Source organism: Stenella coeruleoalba (assembly GCF_951394435.1).
Source record: "Stenella coeruleoalba genome assembly, chromosome: 6".
Classification (NCBI taxonomy): Eukaryota; Metazoa; Chordata; class Mammalia; order Artiodactyla; family Delphinidae; genus Stenella; species Stenella coeruleoalba.
This window is the reverse complement of record NC_137151.1, coordinates 72509028-72530798: the sequence shown is the minus strand read 5'-3', so window position 1 is coordinate 72530798 and position 21771 is coordinate 72509028. Positions and strand designations below refer to the sequence as shown.

At 40.7% G+C, this 21771-nt stretch overlaps 1 protein-coding gene across 1 annotated transcript in view; it reads left to right on the top strand.

The window, feature by feature from the left end:
• The first annotated feature begins 5014 nt into the window (after positions 1–5014).
• Positions 5015–21771, top strand: part of NFE2L2 (NFE2 like bZIP transcription factor 2) — a 76833-nt gene continuing 60076 nt past the window's right edge. The window contains exon 1 of the mRNA XM_079923545.1: positions 5015–5033. The gene's annotated coding sequence lies outside the window, so the exon portion shown is untranslated. The remainder of the gene's footprint in view (positions 5034–21771) is intronic.

Here is a 21771-nt window from a genome sequence, read left to right as displayed (position 1 = left end):
AAAAAAATAAATCACATTAACAATTATTGTAGCAATTCTTTTCAAAGGGAAACAGCCAAGACCTCGAGTGAATGGAAGTCACTGCATCTTCCCACCTGGCCTAACACTCACTGCCTTCTGTAAGACCCAAATCTCCCTCTCCCTCTTCCTCACCCCAGATTTCCTTACACCCTTCAGCACCAGTGGAAACTTCTCAACTAGCTGTTGATCTCAATATCGGATTATAGAAATTCACAGTAAGGCATAAATGAGGATTAATTCTTCTGGAATACATTTACATGTTAAAAGAATTTGTTAATCAAAAGAATTTTATCTAGATGGAATGACCTGTAGAGAAAAAAGAGAAACTGATTTTTTTTGTAGTTTAGGTTTATTTTTTCAACTTTTAAAGTAATACATGTGATAGTTGGCAGAAATGTATTCATATTTTCACCAAAAAATATGTACACAAATATTCATGGCAACACTATTTGTAATAGCCCCAAACCAGAAACAATCTGAATGCCCATAGATAAATTTTAATCTGTTCACATAATGGAGCACTACACAGCAGAGAGAATGAAGGAACTAAAACTTTATGCAACAACATGGATGAATCTCATGAACATAGTGGTGAGTAAAGGAAGCCAGGCACAAATGAGTATACACCATGTGATTCCATTTATATAAAGTTAAACATGGAATTCCCTGGCAGTCCAGTGGTTAGGACTCTGCATTCTCACTGCCGGATATAAAGTTAAACGGGGAATTCCCTGGTGGTCCAGTGGTTAGGACTCTGCATTCTCACTGCCGGGGCCCCAGGTTCGATTCCTGTTTGGGGAAATGAATCTCTGATGTTAGAAGTCAGGTCTGTTTTGGTGGGGAAGTAGTGATGACTAGGAGGGAGGCACAAGGGCAACTTCTGGAGTGGTAATAATGTTCTGTTCCTTGATCTGAAAACTGGTTACATACGTGTATTAATTTTGTGAAAATTTGTTGAGCTATAAACTTATGTATGCATGCATACATACTTCGTTAAAACATGCATGTTTTAATTTGATATGCATGTATAATGTACTTAAATTAAAAGTTGGCAACACAGGGACTTCCCTGGTGGTCCAGTGGTTAAGAATCCGCCTTCCAATGCAGGTGACAGGGGTTCAATCTCTGGTCAGGGAACTAAGCTCCCACATGCTGCGGGGTAACTAAGCCTGCTTGCTGCAACTACAGAGCCCATGTGCTTTGTAGCCCGCCCGCCACAACTAGAGAGAAGTCTACATGCCGCAACGAAGACCGACACAGCCAAAAATAATTAATAAATAAATAAATATTTTTAAAAAATTGGCAACACATGTTTATTGTAGAAAATCTAGGAAATATATAGTGTTAAGGATAGCTTTTGAAAAGCTAGGTAAAAGGTAAAATCATGACTCATGTAAATATCAAATTAACACATATTAAAGATTTTATTTAACTCAATTACTGAGGAAACCAGTAAGATGTTATAGGCAGTTCAAATGATTTGATATACAGAGATTTATATTATCTACCAGGCAAAATTCATTTGCATTACATTAATAGAAATCGTTTACATAGCTATGGACAGAAAACATTTGCACTACTATCAATTTTCTAAATGTTAACCCTCTTTCTCTACTGAGTTGTAAAGTAGTCTAGTCAAAGACAATGAAAGCAGAAATAACCAGAATGGATGAGCTAAATTTCATCCACTAAATTTCAAGGACTTTCTTAACACTAGAGTAAAATCAAAACAACCTGTAATCCTTGCATTCAGGGATAACCTACATGCGCCATATTTTTTAATATCGTGCGAGAACTTAAATCTGTAGCAAAACTTAACTGCTTCCATATTGACTATAGATTTTTCCCTTTGTTCCAGAAAGCATTTGTTCACATTCCTGATTATATCCTTAGCATACTTTCTTAGAAGGAGAAATACTAGATCAAAAGGTTCGACCATTTTAAGACTCTTGATATATATTACCAAATATTATAGGAATACTTTGAAGCACATAGCTGGGCTGGAGGAAGAGAGAAAGAAAAAACCTTTCTAGGCCAAATGCCCGTAAGACTTCATGAGTAAAATGTATGTTTACAGCCTTGCAACTACCCACTATTTCCTTTGCTTTTGGACTTCACCAGGATTGAGCAAAAACTCAGTCATCGACTGAGGAAAAAGCGTGGGTTGACACAGCAAACCACAAAAAATCTCCAGTTCAAACACAAATCCAAGATTACAAGAGATCTCCCTACACTGATGGCTTCATCTGTATTAGGTTATAAATCCCTTGAGGGATTTTCCAGAACTCAAACCCCACTTCCTCCATATGACTTCCTGTGTTCACATGTATTTTCTGATCTATTTTGCTAGTCAGGATTTAAAATATTCTCTAAACTACGTGTATTTAACCATGAGACCTAAATTATTCAATTATTCAATAGTGTTTATCAATTGTCTTCTAAGTGATGTGCTAGTCCTGGGGTAAGTGGTAAGCAAAACAGACTTATTTCTTCCCTGTGAGTCTCAAAAGTACGTTTAGCATATAATAAATAAAATATAACCATATACATGGAATGAACATCATGCATTTTAATGTCAGGTTATTTTTTATTTTTATTTATTTATTTATTTATTTTTTGCGGTACGCGGGCCTCTCCCGTTGTGGAGCACAGGCTCCGGACGCGCAGGCTCAGCGGCCATGGCTCACGGGCCCAACCGCTCCGCGGCATATGGGATCTTCCCGGACCGGGGCACGAACCCGTGTCCCCTGCATCGGCAGGCGGACTCTCAACCACTGCGCCACCAGGGAAGCCCCAGGTTATTTACTGTTTTTTTTTTATTTGCTGACTATTCTCAGGAGATAGGTCTTTTCTTTCCAACTAGATAAGATGCTCCTTGAAGTCAGGTGCTATGTCTTCACTTCTCTAGAATCTTCCTAAGTATTGTGCACTTAATAGGCACCCAGTAGAGAGCAACCAAATGAAAACATTAGTGATTCATGTCTGTATGGACCAAGCAATTTATTCCTTCCAGCTCCTCAATTATTCTTATAATCTCTATGGGAGTAAGTAACAAATGATTGGGAAACATAAAGTAACTTATTATGTTAGTGATCGTTTTATATTTTATCTTCACCAATAGGTGGCATCATCCATTTTGAAATTATATTTTATAATGTTATAGCCCAAAATTTTTAAGTATGGAGTTCATTCAATAAATGTTTATTGGGCATCTTCTATGTGGAAGCTGCCCAGCTGGCCACCACTAACAGAGTGAAAAATAAAACTACTACAGATATGCTTTAACCTACTTCCTTTTCTAGTATACCCTAAAGGACATTCCACTTTCAGATTTCATCCTTGTTCTATAAAATAACATCTAAACCTGGATAACTCAAAAACTACTCAAAAACGACAGTTTTACGTGTGTGTGTGTGTGTGTGTGTGTGTGTGAGTGTGTGTGTGTGTTTTCAACTCAACCTAGTATCATATTTTTAAAAGATGAGAGGGATGCTAAGTTAAATAAAACGTAAACTAGAAAAATATGGATTGAGTAGGGTGGGGTCAATCTGCAGAATTTAATCCAAGTTGGCTTTTAATTAACACTATTTACCATTTCTCAGTGAAAGGAACTTTCTTTCCTTTTGGAAGATAAGAAAAGTGCGATCCAGGCATAGCAGAACTACTTCTACAGCTTCCAAGGCTGCACAGTCCCATCTGGAGATAATAAAAGGTCCCATTCCTCTGTGTTTATTTCAAAAGGTTCATTCTCTGGAATGACCTGAGGTTGCAAACTGTAGAGCATTTGCCAGCTAAAAAGGTCTGCTGCCTGAATATTACTCAGGAAGTGTCTAGTCCCTAGGAGAGCTCCTCCAAGCTCTCCTTAGAGTAGAAAGAAGCCCCTTCTGCTCTTCCCAACAATATTACCTTCTCCACAGGCTGGGGGAAGAGAAGGAGAAAAAACAGAGAAAGGGGGAGGTGGAGCGGTGGGGAAATGAAACTGCAGTATTTGCATTAAACACCATGTAACAGCCACTAATTTATCCACCTACTGATGAGAGAAAAGGGACATTTGACCAAATATGTGCTTCTTTTTACTGAGCAACGTTAAAGGGCAATGAGTGGCATTAGGTACTTTGGGAGAGGCAAAGATGGAGCATACAAGGATTTTTGCCATCCAGGAGCTCCTAATCTAGTAACCACAGTAGTGTCTTGTGTAGTAGTGGTTAGAAGTATGGGCTCTAGGCTCTATTCATTTGAACCCAGACTCCACCACTTACACATTCCTGGATAAGTTATTTAACCTTTTCATGCTTCAGTTTCCTAACTTGCAAAATGGGGATAGAGTCATTAGGAAGATAAAATGAAATAATGCATTACATTTTTAATAAAGAATGTTTATTATTATTAATACCAATAACTTTAATACACAAAGTAAATGTTCAGTGTCATAAGAGAGGTATATATAAAGACCTATGAAAACTCAGGAGCTACAGCAGGAACTTCTTAGGAGGGCAGGGCAGAGCAAAGCATTCATTGTTAGTGTTTAAAAAAAAGAGACAACAGACCCCAAATGGAGTCACTTGTGTTAAGCCATGTGACCAATCAAGACTTAATACCTAACTTAATTGAGGTTTCAACCTCCCCCAGGAATATAATCTTAACTGGTCAGTCTGGAATTTCCTGGTCAGCACTAATGAGGTAATCCACTTGTTAGACCCCTTCCATCCTCCAGAGAAAGATGAGGTAATCTGCTCTTTCCTTGTCCTGCCCCCTTCTGCTTATAAAAGCCTTGCATTTTGTACATCTCCTTTCTGTCCGCTACATGGGATGCTACCCAATTCATGAATCACTGAACAAAGCCAATAAAATCTATAAAATTTACTCAGTTGAATATTTTTTTTAACAGATTTGGTGGCAGCAGTGGGATCTGAAGTGAACTTCTGATGGCTTCAAGACAACAAGAAACACAGGCATGGTATTCCACAAACCCACTGAGTTCTCTGTCTTCCTGCCATTTCCGAAGGCCATGGGTAAGTTCCTCTTGGTTCTGAGTTTCACTCTCTTTGGATTGAGCTCCTGATTTAATTGGCTTTCCAGCCCAGGGCAGGTCAGTTTAAGCTAGCAGACAGTTCCACCCAGAACTAACCCTTAGCCCTTGGTTCAGTTTTCAGTTCCCCATTTGATTGGAAATCTTAGCCCTTGGTTCTGTGACCAGATTCCACACTGGTAACTGTTGGCAATTTAGTCTGCAGTTTCCCATTTGTTTGGAATCAGCTTGCAGTCCCCATTCTTTGGGGTCTCTTGTTTCAATTCTCTCCCCAACCCCCGTTCCACATTGGGAATGGCTGGCAGTGTGCACAGTGCCTTCTGTTGGCCAGTCTGCAGTAACATTTCTTTGGTTACTAGGTGGTATATTAAGGTTCACATGTTTGTTTTGTTTTGTATGAAAGGCTATTATTGACAAGGATCTTGGAAGCCTAAAAGCCACAAAAATTGGTGGGCATGGATTGAACACTTAAAAGCTATTAGAGTACTTGCCACCAAACTCTAACACTCCTGTGTTAGGATAAGTTGGCCATAGTATGGGTAGGTGGACACTAGGTCACCAGCCAACCTCAAGAAAATTTGCAGGCAATGAAGTACACTGTAAAACACCACACAATTCCCAACCAAGCAGCACCTTCCCTTTTTAGTATTAGTTTGACTCCAAAAGCTTAGCTAAATAAATACATAAATAATTAAAAAATAATAAAATTTAAAATTAATTAATAACTCTTAAATTCTAAAATTCTAAAGAGTTAAGCACACCACCTTCCAGCACACCTGCTTATTTTATGTCTAAGTAAATTGACCTGGAAGCTGTAGATTTTTACAAAAATGGCAAAATCTTACTAAAAACAAGCTAGGATTACAGTGGCCATTATGAAGAATGTTCCAGTTAGACAAGATCTAATGAAGTGAACTTGAAAGCAAGCGTTCCCAAATTAAACAGAATGAGATACATATCTTAATGGGTATGCAGAAGGCTCCAAAAGGCTTCATGATTCCAAAATAACTTCATTGAAAGATTCATTGCAAAGGCTAATAAAAAATTCAAGACACAAGAGGTACCTAAAATAAAAGACTGTAAGACTGGCATGGCTCCTACTGTTCCTCTCTATCCTCATTTACCTGAGTATTCACGTTCCACTAATTCTCTGTCTGAACTGCTTTTCCATTCTGAAGAGGCTATTAAGCAGTTTAAAATAAAACCACCCAAGGTTGCAGGCAATTCTCCTCAGGTATCTTTCACTCCTTGGTCAAAGACTGAACTAAGGGCCACACTTAAAGAATTTGCTAAACCCAGAGAGGATTAAAAAACAAGCACTTCAAAAGTTTTTTGAAGAATTTAGAGTCATTATCGGGGCTATGACCCTGGTCTGTCAGATCTTTATCAGCTCGTGCACATGCTGGTAGAATCTGGTGAAGCACAAAAATGAAGGAAGCAAAATGAAAAACGCTGAGGATGATAATTTGAGATCCTCAATCTTCAGCATGGTCCCCTATGGACCATAAAATGCTCTCAAATTAGAAACTGATTTTTTTTTTTTTTTTTTTTGCGGTACGCGGGCCTCTCCCGTTGTGGAGCACAGGCTCCGAACGCGCAGGCTCAGCAGCCATGGCTCACAGGCCCAGCCGCTCCGCGGCATGTGGGATCTTCCTGGACCGGGGCACGAACCTGTGTCCCCTGCATCGGCAGGCGGACTCTCAACCACTGTGCCACCAGGGAAGCCCCAGAAACTGATCTTTTAAGAGTCGTTCCTAGAGTCTTCCTTGGTCTGTTATTCAGACATGCAAACAAAAGAAAGATGAATCTGTGACAGACTTTAAAGCTCATCTGGAAGCGCTCTTCCTACAGCTTTCTGCGTTTCATACAATAGGTGAGGTCACCCAACCTGCTCTAGCTACCCTATTTGTAGATGGATTATGTCCTGAGGTGAGTGGATTAATAAAAAGACAAAAAAATGGGATGGGAGGCTGGCTACCTGTTTGACTGAACTTGTGACCGTAGCTGAACACTTTGAAAGGACTTTGGAACAAGATTGTAAACAAAAATCCACCAAAGCTATTGACTTTAAAGTTATAACGGCTCCAAGGCCAGCTTGGATGCTTGGGTCCACTACATCACAGTCTCCTAGGAGGGGGTCTATCGTTAAATGCTGACTCAGGGGTTGATGTCTCAGTTGTATAGTCACTTGGGACTCTGGAAAAGATAATGTCCTCAAACAGCCTATGAATAATTTTCAACAGACTTGTAGGTATGAGCGCCCTCATATCGACCCTCAAAGGAGGGCCCCTGTATGGGCCCCTCCCAGAGTTGATGAGACTCTGAGGGATTTTCTGGTAAACTGTTACGTTATTCCCTTAAATAGCCAAGGGAAACTAGAATTAAAATCAGTGGAAAACCTTGCCAAATTCTGGTAAATACTGGAGCTACACTCTCTACTTTAAACCCCACTCAGAGCCTGCAGATGTGGTCCTGGAAAAACTGACAGAAGCCAAGCCTGCTAAGGGTGAGAATACTTACCAGAGCGCACTCTCCCAGATCTTTGTCTACAGCACCCAATAGAGAGAGAAAAATAAAATATCTTTTGCACCTTCTTTGGGGACAACAAAGGAGTTGTTTAGCACTTCCAGAAATATCTACTGTTTGTCCTGGCTGAAAATGGACAAGATATTTAGAAGGATTTTTAAGCAGCTCTGTGGTCAGAAATTGGCCAGTCTAAAAGCTGATATTCAGGCCCTGATAGGAATTTTTTTAGGCCTCCTCCACTAAGCTAAAATAAAACTATGTACACAAAGAAAAAGAAAAACCTTCTAAAGATGGGTGGAACAACCTATGATGTCATTTAACTTGCAACCCAATTCCTTGAAGAATTAAAAACAACTGTTCTTTTCTTATGAACCTTTACAAAACCAGAAATGCTCCAAGAACTCTTATCTAAGTCATCTCTTTAAAATATAAACTTCAGGGAGGTAATTCTCATTAGAACAAAAAAGTGGAAGGGGAGGTCATTTTAAACTTAAGCAAATGAAAAATCTCTTATATTCTTCTCCACAAATATTAGTAAAAAGCTCTAGCCATCTGAGCAGGTAACCTTAACTTATTTCATCTACCAGAAAACATTGATCCAACTTCTTTTATAACTAGTAAGTTTTGTATTATTATACCTGATCCATGGCAGTAATTTTAAAACAGAAGCTATAATATCTCTGTTTTCATCTGTCTATATGTTTGCGTGTGTGTGTGTGTGTGTGTGTGTGTGTGTGTGTGTGTGTGTGTAATAGATGTGTAGTACTTTCTACCTTTGGATGGTAGTACCAAAATTAATTTGTAAAAGAACTCTACTTGTTTTTTCAAGTTCACATGATTTGAAATAATTTTTGGTAAATAAAAGCTAGTTTAAGGTTGTTGGATTAATTAAAAGAAGTATGTCTTCAGAATTATCAGCATTAAAATAATGGAGGCATACTTATCCTACTTAGGTTTCTTGGTCAAACAAGTTCATGTAATCTTTGTTACACAATTTGTCAGCAAGAAAAATAGCTTGGGATGACAGCTGACTTTGTCTAATGTCTCATGAAATTTCTGCAGGTAGTCTAAACATAATTATCCCGAGTAAGTGAATTTAATAGATATAAACAGGATAGAAGTTTTTAGGTGAACTTTTAAAATAGTTTCCCCAAATCTTTTTGGTAAACTGAAACCTTAAGGTTTTGCTAAGTTAAATTAAATGATGGATAGTTATTATATATCTAGATCATTTCCAAGTGAGATAAAATGCTAAAACATTAGTTGCTGAGCACAGGCTTTTCTACATTTGCTTCCTTTCCCAGAGGACTAAAGATACTTGGATTTATTAGTAAACATGTTTCATGCCACACTGAAAACTTTACTATGAGAAAGCATATGTTTCTAGAAATTATAAAAAGTATTTATAAATTTGTCATTAGAATGCTAATATAACAGACAGTTCACAATTGTTTACACATATATATACATATATTTATATATGTTTACATATATATATAATTAAAGCTACTAGAAATAATAAGGGAAACATCTCCATCTGCAAGGAAAGTAGGATGTATGTTTTCAGTAAAAGAAGGTATAAGGAATAGAGATGCATTTTTGTTGAAGAAAAAGAAAGTAATTTTGTCCTAAAGTGAGACTGGTTATTTCAGAATGAGAAAGAGGAAAAACAAGACAAAATTGTAAAGGTTTGTGGAAAAGGAATCTTGGGGATAGAATTTTACATGTAGTCAAGCTGGCTAAGATTAAAATGAATTTATTTAAGTGAATGAGTTTTAATATCAAAAGTAAGCTGGTACAATATTAAAATTTGGTTTTCTCACTGTTGAAAGGACAGGATTTTTTTGGATTGTTGGTCTGCTCTTAATATGACGTTGTAAACAAAGGTTTTTTTTTACCTTTTAAGTGATCTGTCTAGAGAGCAAAGATTCTGTGTCTTATCAAAATAATTTCCTGTGTTTGTTGTTTTTATCAGGTCTTTGATTACTTGAGTAAACCTAGTCTTCTTGCTATTAAAAGAGCTAAGTTTTGCTCAGAACTATGTAACCTTCTGTATTCGCATTCAAAGTCTTTGTCACTATGGTTAAATGGCTAAGTATTGTTTCACAGTGACCTATGATCCTATATGACCAATTGTTTTAAAATCTTTTGATATTTGTTTACAGACTTCCCAAAATCAAATTCTAAATAAATTCTTTTTGATTTATAACTAACTTTAGGATTTCCCAGAGGGTCCCTGGAAAATCACAAAAGATTTGTTCTTTCTCCTTATAGAAAGGGAGAGGTTAAACTAATTAGGCTTATTTGATATGTTAAATTACATGAGAAGCGTTGTCAAATAAGAAGTAATATTAAGCCTTCCTTATGTTGTATTTGTATAGGTATATGTTATAAGTGTTCCAGAAATTGAGAGAAATTCTTGGAAATCTGATATGTTCTGGTCTAATGTAACCAGTCACAATTATTATCTTAAAATGTGTATGTCACAGAAATAACCAAATTTCCTTGTCAATTAAGTTGTAAAAAACTCTCATCAGATCTTTTTTTTTCTTTTCTTCTTTTTTCTTTTTTAGATCTTTAACCATGTCCATTTTTTATGTCTTTTATCACTTACAGAGTAATTGTTTTACTCTGATGCTTTTGCAAAAGTGTTCTTGCAAAAGTGCTTCACCTTTAAGGAGATTCATGGAAAGGACTTTGAAGTACAGGTTTCTAGTAACTATAAGATCATAAAACTGAACTGGGTAAGAACTTCCAGAACTAATGGAAAAACTGGATTCAAGCAAAATAAGTGTTAATTACATGGGACTGAACGAACTGAGGAGGATGACTATAATTTTTTATGACTTTTTGTTTGAAACATTGCTGGTTCCTTAATGGTTTTTTTCCCCAGATTTAAGGAAACCTTTTCTCTTAATTTATACATGACATGTAGCAATTTGGCAAAGTATACCTTTGTAAACACAGATGAAACATTTACTTTTTCTCCCTACCTCATCCCTCTATAATTAGAAAATTCTTGAGTATTCTTCCACAGCAATAGAGTTAGCTATTTGCGTAAGTTCAGTATGAATCAGTTCTCCTTGTAACAGGACACAATTGGAAACATGGGCTATATTACCAAGGCTTTGACTGGAATGTCATATTTGAGAGAGATATACATGGACTCAGATATGACCAAAGTTTATATGGTCAGTCACTGTAAGTTTAATGCAGACAAATTGGTTTAACTTTATCTTTTTTTTAATGGGGGAAACTGTAGAGAGAAAAATTATGTTTGCACCTTTGTAGCTATTATATTCTAGTTCTGTTAATTGTCTTTAAGGTTTTGCTATATACCTATAAACTGGTCTGGATTCCAAAGTCTTATAGTTTCCTCAAATATCTTGCTACATTTCCAATTTTCTCCCCCTTTTCTGATTTGGAATCACTAAGAACATAGAATGCCCTTGAACTATATCAGATCCTCCTAACTACCTAGATGGCAGCGAAACTTCAGGGATTTGAACCTTAGGTATACATCTCACAGCTGTATTCAAGTCAAATGGACTAGGAAGAGAGGTAGCCGACTTAGAGGTAGACTGCTTCCTCTCAAGACGCTGGATCAAGACTTCGTGAAACCCTTTCTTCTCCTTCTTCTCTTTACTCTGGCATTGACCTAGAAAGATAACACTATTGTCCACATCTCCCAAGCCATTGCTAAGGAGGGTATCTAGAGTCTGGAAAAACTTTTTATTTCAGGCTAGGAGATTTACTTCCTGAATGCACTGAAAGCCTAACTGACCCCTGGCTTGAATGGGCAAATTCAACAATTTCTGCAAATGAAGCCATTAACAGTGCCACTTCAGTGGAAGCGGTTTGTGCCCCAACAAGATTTATCTTTGTATGTGGTGGTTATCATTCCCCTTTGGCCTATGGATGCCTAAATGGCTAGTGTATAACTGGGAACACACCTCTTAAGTTATCTAACCATGTCCCTAAATAGTCCACAATCAAACTGAGAAACCTCACTGGCCAACACCCCTGAATTTTGCATCATCGGGTTAGAAAGGACCTACCAGGCATTTTTCATGATTCAGAATTCTCTTCCTTTGGCAGGTCCCCACTTCCCTGGTTAGGAGTAAATGGGAATGAGGCTATGATCAGGAACGTCTCCTTAACTCTGAAAGTATTGTGGAATCTACTGCTAAGAAAATAGCTGCCCAACAACAGTCCTTGGACTTTCTGGCCAAAGTTGGTTCTTGATAATAAGATAGCCCTTGATTATCTTTTAGCTGCACAAGGAGATACCTGTTCTGTAGCTAATACCACCTGCTGCACCTGAATTAACACTTCTGCAGAACTTGAAACTCAGTTACATACGATCACTAATCAAGCCACTGGCTTAAAAGGGTGACTCCTTCGTCTAGTTCTTTCTTTGACTTATTTGATTTTCATTGGTTCGAGTCTTGGGGACCGTGGCTCTGAGGTACACTCCAGACATTGGGAATTATCCTACTAATGATAGTCATGGTAGTCTCCCTGGCATGTTGTATTCTCTCAAAAGCCTTAAATGCATGTTTGCAGCCATTAACCACTAAGCAAATGACCTCCCTAAGACTGGAATGCCAGAAAATGAATGAAGACAATGACCAACTAAAAAATTGTGAGCCTGAAGTCATGACCTGTGAATACCACACAGAGGATCACTAAAAGCTGTGAGAACTACAGAGCAGTAGCCGAGAATAGCACTAACACCTTAAATTTTTCTTGTCATACCTCTCAGTTAAACTGCCCAAAGGATGGGAATTGTTAAAAAAGAGACAACAGGCCCCAAATGGAGTCACCTGTGCTAAGCCCATGTCAAAAAACCAAGACTTAGTACCTAACCTAATTGCAGTTACAACTTCGCCCAGGAATGTGATCTTAACCAGTCAGTCTGGAATTTCCTGGTCAGCACTAGTGAGGTAATCCACCTGATAGACCCCTTCCATCCACCAAAGAAATGTGAGGTAGTTTGCTCTTTCCTTGTCCTGCCCACTTCTGCCTATAAAAGTCTTCCATTTTGTACAGCTCCTTGGAGCTCCTTTCTATCTGCTAGATGGGACACTGCCCAACTCATGAATCATTGAATAAAGACAATAAGATCTTTGGAATTTACTCAGTTGAATTTTGTTTTTTAATAATGGCTTTATGAAGGCGGTATTGTAACTGAGCTTTGAAGAATAAGTAGGATTTGGAAATGCAGAGATGGGGGAATGGAGAGTGCCCCAGGAAGATGAACTATGAACAAAGGTGATGGGAAAGGAGGTCAGAAGGTGTGGAGTGTTTGTTTGTAGCAGAAGTAGTTAGTAGTTCAGTTTAGCTGGTATGAAGGACATGTGAAGAGAAAATGATGGTGAAAATGTAGCTGTAACAATAGGTTGGACTTATGTACAGGGCATACACAGGCATACTTGAAGATATTGCATACTTGGTTTCAGAACACCACAGTAAAGCGAATATCGAAATAAAGCAAATCACACGAATATTTGGTTTCCCAGTGCATATAAAAGTTATATATATGCTATACTGTAGTCTGTTAAGTGTGCAATAGCATTATTTCTAAAAAAGGGGAAAAAACAACAATGTACATACCTTAATTAAAAAATAATGCTGTTGGAAAAATGGCTCTGTTAGACTTCCTTGATGCAGGATTGCCACAAACCTTCAATTTGTAAAAATAAAAAAAGGCAATATCTGCAAAGCATGATAAAGCAAAGAGCAATAAAACAAGGTATAACTGTATCAGGCAATGGAGTTCAACCTTTATAATTTGGGCAATAGGAAGCCATTGGAGGTTTTTGAGCAGGAAAGTGGTGTGCTCACGACCATGCTTTCAGAACTCAGCAACCAGGTGTGACATGTATTAGAAGAGAGATGAATGTGATTGTGACAGCTGCCGTTTCCTGAGTGCTAATGTATTAGTCCACTTGTATGGTGAGAGTAACAAGGTAAAGGTGGTGGTGAGAACTGAGAAAGAACAGATATGAGATATTGGGGTGGTTAGAGTTTACTGAATTTGATGGGTGTTGCATATGGAAGGCAAGGAGGGGCTCTCTGGCTTGGGTGAGTAGGCAGATAAAAGTAAGGGCCTAGCAAGTTTGGGGGGAGAAACTCAGTGTGTTCATTTGTTGACGCAGGGAATTTAATGTAGTGAGACAATTGGGCAGTGATGTCCAGGAGGCAGCTAGAAATGTGGACCTTGGGAGAAAAGCTCAGGACTGGAAAGATTTTCAGATGACCTGCAAAGTTATACCAGTAGATGGAGAAACAGAAGACTGGATTAAATTACCAAGGGAGAGTAGAAAGAGTGGCAAAAGATGACCAAGGGTGAGTCCTTGGGGTACACTCATATTGGGGAAAGGGTGACAATGACTCTGCATCATAACCAATTCATCAGATTTCACTATCACCTGATAGCCTGTGGACAGGAGCAGAGAAATTAGACAGTATGTCCTATCCAGAGTAGGGATCAGCAGTATTGGCTGCCTAGGGAGGGCAGGGGTGATGGAACCAGGGGTGCTGGTCAAAGCCTTGCTAGAATGTCTCCCTATGGATCTCAGGCTTAGAAAGGGCTGTCCAGTCTTGGTTTTATAGGGGTTCCATTAACAAAGTACTACAAACTGGGTGGTTTAAAACAAAAGAAATTTATACTCCTCCAGTTCTGGAGGTTAGAAGTCCAAAATCAGGGTGTTTGCAAGGTTGGTTCCTTCTGAGGACTGTGTAGAAGAATCTGTTTCATGCCTCTTTCCAAGCTTCTGGTGATGACTGGCATTCCTAGGTGTTCCCTGGCTTGTAGATGCATCTCTCCAGTCTCTGTCTCCATTGTCACATTGCATTCTCCATGTATCTCTGTGCCTTCACATGGCCTTCTTCTTATAAGGACACCAGTCATGTTGGATTAATGACCTTATCTTAACTGATTACATCTGCAATGACCCTATTTATGGATAAGGACACATTCTGAGGAACTAAGGGTTAGGACTTCCACATTCCTTTTGGGGAGGATACAATTCAACCAATAAAAGTCCTGATAGCAAGAAAGAAAGTAGTGTAGGTAGGGGGAGGAGGAGAGAAATGGGGGCTGGTCAGTGTGGTAGAGATGCAGGTGGAATTTTTGAACACTAGAGAACAGTGGAAGTGCTTTTCGCCGCAAATGAGTCTGAGTTTGAGGTGACTGTATTGGTTTATACACATTTAATTACACCTCTAGGTTTAGAATATTTTTTTTCCATCAGGAATTGACTTGGATATGTGAGTTGGGTGCTTTCCTAAAGCTCCAGCATAGATGGACCCAGCCCTCTGCAGAGACTTGGGGTGATTATCTGTTTGCAAGTGGGAGGCTAGGGGATTTGCCCTAAGCCATGTTTTATGGCAAGCCCATCATATTTATATGGTTTGTTGTTATTTGTGGTGACCTGGGGTTAGGGGAGCTGTTGGAAGTAAGAGGGGCCAGACTCCCAACCAACCTTTGGACGTTCACTGATCTCTAGTTTATCCTTTCATCGTGCTGACCTTTCCAGATGTATTGTAACTGTAGTAACCCTAATGTGTTAGTTGAAAATGGAACCAAGACGACATGATTTCCATGCTCTCAGACTCACTTTCTGGCTCATGCTCATCAGCAGAGAGGGCAGTGTGTGAGTTAACTTTTCTAGTATGGTAGTTCAAGCATTTGGGGGCAGCCTTTAGCAGCAGCGGTCTTACATAATGATGACACAGGCTTTTGCTGCCCTTGGAACAGTGAATAAGAAACTGCACACAACATAACACGACCTGTGTTACAACACAGATTTTGCAACTCACACAAACAGCAAGGTACACATTAAGTACAGTAGAATGGTTGCTTGTAGGCCAAAGGAGGAGGGTGGGGGGAGACCCAAATAAAGTGAGATGACTGATTGATAAAACAAGAGGGGGGCATTGCAGAGACTGATAAGGAGAGGGTACTACAGACTAAGGAGTGTGATTAATACAACCTCCTGCGTCAGAAGTTTTAAAAAACAAACAAAAAACAGCCAGAATATCTGGGTCAGAACTGCAAATCCACTGTTCACTAGCGTTTTGGAAGTTAGCTAACCTTTCTACAGCTCATCATCTGTAAAATGAGATAGTATTAGTACCTACCTCATGAGATTGTTGTGACAATGAAATGAATCTGAACGTATAAAGTGCTTAGAAGAGCACCTGGCACCTAGTGAACACTCAACCGGAGGGTTGAGTGAATTAAGTAAAATAATCCATATAAAATGCTTAGCACAGCACCTGGCCCATAGTGTTCAATCCACGTTAGTTAACTGCTGTTGTCATAGGCATCATCGTTATCACCACCATCATTTCTTTACATGGCCAACACCATGCCTTAAATGAGAGAGAGAGAGAGAGAGCTGGAGACTGTTTTGCACCATTGAAAGACAATGCTTTCTACTATGCTAATTGCTAATTCCACCTTCATCATTCCTTTTGTGTAATCTTGGGCAAGTCGCTTCACTTCTTGCAGTATTGGTTTCCCCAAGTAAGCCTCCTACACCTGTCGTCAGCATTAAATCTCACTCTTGGCACATCACTCCCTTGGAAGCTGTAGCGCTGGAACCCCGCACTTAGTTGTATTAGTTGCTGTGACAGGACCCAAAGCAAAGGCAGGGGCCTGATCCTCAGGGAAGTCACAATGGTCCTTGTGAAATTGCCTGACCCCTTAGGCATGTCACGCCCTCTAACACAAGCCCTATCAGTGTAGCCTACTTGAACCCCAGATATGGGGTCATTGGGAACTATTGGTGCCTCATGGAAGCAGAGGCCCACCCAAGATGGGATAATCTGGGTTACCCACCGTTGTCTCATGGATTCTACTCATCTTGTTCTGACCTTTTCTGTTTGGAGTCGGAGTTACCAAGGACTTGCTTTGTCAGTTGTTGTACTGTTTCACAGCTCTTCTCTCATTTAGTCCTCATAACAGCCCTGTGAGGAAAGAACTGTTACTCTCATCACTTTGTGAATGAGGAAACTGAGGCACAGGGATGCAGAGTCATTTGCCCCAGGTTATACAACTAGTAAGTGGCTGAACCAGTGGCTGAACGCTTGCAGCCTGGCAGCAGAACCTTTGCTACTATACCACCCCTTGGAAGTTCCCAGGGAGTTTGGCAGTTTGGATCCAAAGGGAAATTGGACGTAATCTTGATGCGACAATTTCACCTTAATGAATTTACCTGATAGGTCTGTTTGACTGGCTGTTTGAATGCTTATAATGGCAAAAACAAACAAACAGGAAAACAGCTAAACATCCATTTATAGAAGACTGTTTAAGTCATTTACGCTACATAGTTGCAGTGGGATGATGCAGACTCATGAAAAAGAATAATGTAGATTTATATGCATTAATATGAAACTATCCCCAAGATGTAGTCCTAAGTGAAAAAAAAAAGCTTGCACAAGTATGTACATTAAAAAAAGATTGCAGAGACTTCCCTGGTGGTCCAGTGGTTAAGAATCTGCCTTCCAATGCAGGGGATGTGGGTTCAATCCCTGGTCGGAACTAAGATCCCACATGCTGCGGGGCAACTAAGCCCGTGCACTCTAGAGCCCTGCGCCACAACTAGAGAGCCACCGTGCTGCAACCAAGATCCCACATGGTGCAACGAAGACCCAATGCAGCCAAATAAATATTTTTAAAAATTGCAGGGCTTCCCTGGTGGCGCAGTGGTTGAGAGTCCGCCTGCCGATGCAGGGGACACGGGTTCGTGCCCCTGTCCGGGAGGATCCCACATACCGCGGAGCGGCTGGGTCCGTGAGCCATGGCCGCTGAGCCTGCACGTCCGGAGCCTGTGCTCCGCAACGGGAGAGGCCACAACAGTGAGAGGCCCGCGTACCACACACACACACAAAAAAGAATTGCAAAAGGAATGTATATAACACGCTATCATTAATACTTTTTTTAATAATTTTATTTATTTATTTTTGTCTGCGTTGGGTCTTCGTTGCGGCACGTGGGCTTTCTCTAGTTGTGGCGAGTGGGGGCTACTCTTCGTTGCAGTGCACGGGCTTCTCATTGCAGTGGCTTCTCTTGTTGCGAAGCATGGGCTCTAGGCGCATGGGCTTCAGTAGTTGTGGCATGTGGGCTTCAGTAGTTGTGGCTCACTGGCTCTAGAGCGCAGGTGCAGTAGTTGTGGCTCACGGACTTAGTTGCTCCGCGGCATGTGGGATCTTTCCAGCCCAGGGCTCGAACCTGTGTACCCTGTATTGGCAGGCAGATTCTTAACCATTGTGCCACCAGGGAGGCCCTCTATCATTAATACTTTTAAAAAAGAGGTGGACACACACACATACTTACTTGTAGTTTTAGCTAAAAAAAAAATGCCCCTAGGGCTTCCCTGGTGGCGCAGTGGTTGAGAGTCCGCCTGCTGATGCGGGGAACACGGGTTCGTGCCCCGGTCTGGGAAGATCCCACATGCCGCGGAGCGGCTGGGTCCGTGAGCCACGGCCGCTGAGCCTGGCGTCCGGAGGCATATGTAAGAAACTGGAACTAGTGCTTATCTCTGTGGGCAGAATTGGAGGATTAGAGATCTTCTGGGGGAGGCAAAATTACTTCTCATCCTTTTGTACGATTATGTATTTTAAATCATAAATGTTTATTTCCTTTTCAAAAATTATTTTAAAAGAGAACGGGCAAGAAAAGAAGAAAGACTCGTGGGAGGTATGGAGGTTTCAGCCCCTTCTCCGATGTGCCTGTTCACTCCTGGGTTTCTGGGGAAAAATGGTTTAGCATTGCATGCTAGCATCGTTTGAGTGCTTACTTTGTGGCCACTTTTGCACTAAGGGCTTGGTATGCCTTATCTCACTTAAACCTCACAACTATCTACAAGGCCATTTTATTTCACCTCTTTCTTATAGAGATTGCTCGCAAGCAGACCTGAGTTGGGAGTGCAACCTGAGCGGATTCTCCAGAGGTAATAAACATCTAGAATAGGCCTCCCTGCCACTAGCCCATGCCCATTCCATTCAGTTGTTAAGGATGCTGAAGGTCTCTTAGAACAGTGGTTCTCAAAATGTGGTCTCCAAATGGCAGCATAATTATCATCTGGGAACTTGTTAGAAATGCAAATTCTCAGGCTACACCCCAGGCCTACTGAATCACAAATTCTGTGGGCGTGACCCAGTGGATATGGTTTAACAAGCCCTCCAGCTGATTCCGATATATGTTTCATATTTAGAACCACAGTCCTAGGCCAATGGACTCACCTGGGAAACATTAAAAATACCAATGCCTGAGTCTTACCTCACCCCAGAGATTCTGATCTAATTGGTTTGGGATGTAGCCTGGGCATGAGTTTTTCAATGCTCCCCAGGTGATTGAAACCATTGTGACCTAGACCTTTGGAAGCAGTCCCCTGCATCTGGGAATGGCTAATGGCACAGTTAGAGCATAAAATCAAGCTGCAGAGACTAATAAGTATGTAGGAGCATCACAACTTCCCAATTTTAAGTTCTGCCCCCTTCCCCAAACCCTGCACCTAACGCAGGAGGCAGAGCCATGGGTGGGCAATGCTCTTTGGCTGAGCAGGTATGAACTTATTACTTTGAGCCCTTTAGTAGTGTTACTTACTTTTTTTTTTTGGTACGCGGGCCTCTCACTGTTGTGGCCTCTTCCGCTGCGGAGCACAGGCTCTGGACGCACAGACTCAGTGGCCATGGCTCACAGGCCCAGCCGCTCCACGGCATGTGGGATCTTCCCGGACCGGGGCACGAACCCGTGTTCCCTGCATTGGCAGGCGGACTCTCAACCACTGCGCCACCAGGGAAGCCCGAGTGTTACTTACTTTAAGCCTACAAATTCAGTCTTTAGTGAACACTGAGAAGAGGCAGGAGAGAAAATATCAAATTATCCACAAAATAATTTAATGGGGGAAATGAGATCTGTAAATGGCACAGTAAAAACCTAATTTTACCAGCTCACCATTTCTTGTACTTAAATATTTTGTACTGAAGATCACATCATATCACATCTCCAACAAAAGAGGGGTTCAATCAGCGTTTTGTCTAGTCAGTGAATCCACTAATCAATAAATGAATGAATGGATGTCACTGAAGGAGAAGCTGATTCTGTCTTTGGCATCCACGGCCCAACTTACTACCAATGCCGTTCTTGGAGTGGAGTGTGGGGAATAAAAATCCATTGACAATAAGTGTGCTAAAATCAGGTGCTAGCGCTGAATGTCACCCTAAGGGGACTATAAACCCCGATGGGAGTGGGAAGGGTGAAGCAGGTGGCAATCAAATATTTCCAGGTTTCCTCCCTGGAATATAGTAGGATGGAACTTCCCCACCCCCTTGGAGTTCTCTGTGGCCGTGTGACTTGCTTGGGTCACTGAAATAAGTAGAAGTGTTGTGTTTTGCTTCTACACAAAAGCTTTAAGAGCCAGTGTGTGATTTGTCCTACCTCTCCGTAGGGTGACCAACCTTCCTGGTTGCCTGAGATTAAGGAATTTTCCAAGGTGTGGGATTTAAAGCGCTAAAATTGGGCCACCTCCAGGGATTAATGTTTCAAGTAGTGATCATTCCATAAGCTTGGGTCCAGGAATGAGGGCAATTCATCAGACAAGACTCAGAGCATTGAAATAACTTGCCGGGGGACACACTGCTAAGATTGAAGATGGGTTCCAGGCCATGTCTGTCTGACTTCAGAGACCACAGTCATGCAACACTCCACCTGGGTGTAGGTAGTCTTTATTACAGGTATCTTTTTAAATTTTGTTTTCAACTATTGAGACTCTGGTCCACAAAGGTAGGTGAGAACACCAACTTTCCCAAATTCATTGAATGACACTCATTCCACAAACAGGTGTCCTGGGCTACACAAAGATGAAGAAATGCTATCTATGATTTCTTCCCTCAAGAACTATATAATGTAGAAGGGAGATAGACATGTACATAGCTCCCTGTATCACAAGACAAGCTGATAGACATTATTAAAACATTTTGTGTACCTTTCTGTATTTAGAAAATTTACCACAACAAGCGCATATTAGTTTTTTTAAAGCGTTTATTTTAGAAAGCAACAATGAAAAACAGCTAAAGTATTTTTACCCTTCAGGTTACCAATTCTCAGCACATCAGTAATAATAACAATAATAATAATACCTAGAGAAAGTATATTAATGCTTTCTTTTTCTGAAGGTCAGTACCATTTATTCAAAGATGATGGTACAGTTGCACTTACCTGGCTTCAGTAGGATAGCAGCATTGAGATTTCATTCTATTATGCTGACAAATTTCCCATTGTATTCATGGTTCCTCATTCACCCTGTGTGACCAATGGCCCAAGTATGCATGCCCACTGGGCAGGATTCTCTGCTATGGATCAAAGACAGCTAACTGGTCCAAAGAAGGGTAGTCTTTGTTAAGGAATGAAGGAACCAACCCTCCCTAAAGATCATTCCCACTGGTCAAAGGCATTAGAATAAAACCTTATCCAGAGAGGGTGTGGTGACCAGACCTGAGGCAGAGGAAATTTGAAGCCCAGGACCTTCCAGGATAACTGGGCTCTCTTGCCAGTCCTGGACAAAGAGAGTGTGGTTTCTGGAGAAAGCATGACTGTCCTGCTGTCTGCAGTTGGACAGCCTCCCGGGCTGCAGGGAAATTTTGGTCTCTGAGTACAGTGAATAGTACCACCTGCTTTGGTGACTTGAGCAGGAGTTAAGCAACAAATGTGTGTATGTTGGAACTGTTTGGGGAATGGAGATGACAATAAGCAAACAAACAAAACCTACTGCTTTGAGATGTTTTGTAACAGCTGTGCTCCCTACAGAATGGGTTTCCTCATTGCCTGGATCCAAGAGCATCTTCTGGGTCCTCCCTGTTCGAATGCTGAGTGTCCATGGAGAATATGAGCCGAGGAGGGAGGGGGTGCTGTCTCCCAGCTAAGACCGGGCAGCAGTCATGCAGGTAAAATCTCAGCAGCTGTGGTGAGGCGGTGCAGAGGGCCTGGGGTCTGTCAACTCCAGGTGAGAGATTTCCCCCAGGTCTATTGGTGAATGTGCTCCCTCTGAGCAAGCCATAGACAGGAATGTCATTGTAACTTGTGCTTGTGACATCTTTGCCCAAGAACAGCACAGATTGAATTTTATGTTCTTTTTTTTTTTTTTTTTTTTTTTTGCGGTACGCGGGCCTCTCACTGTTGT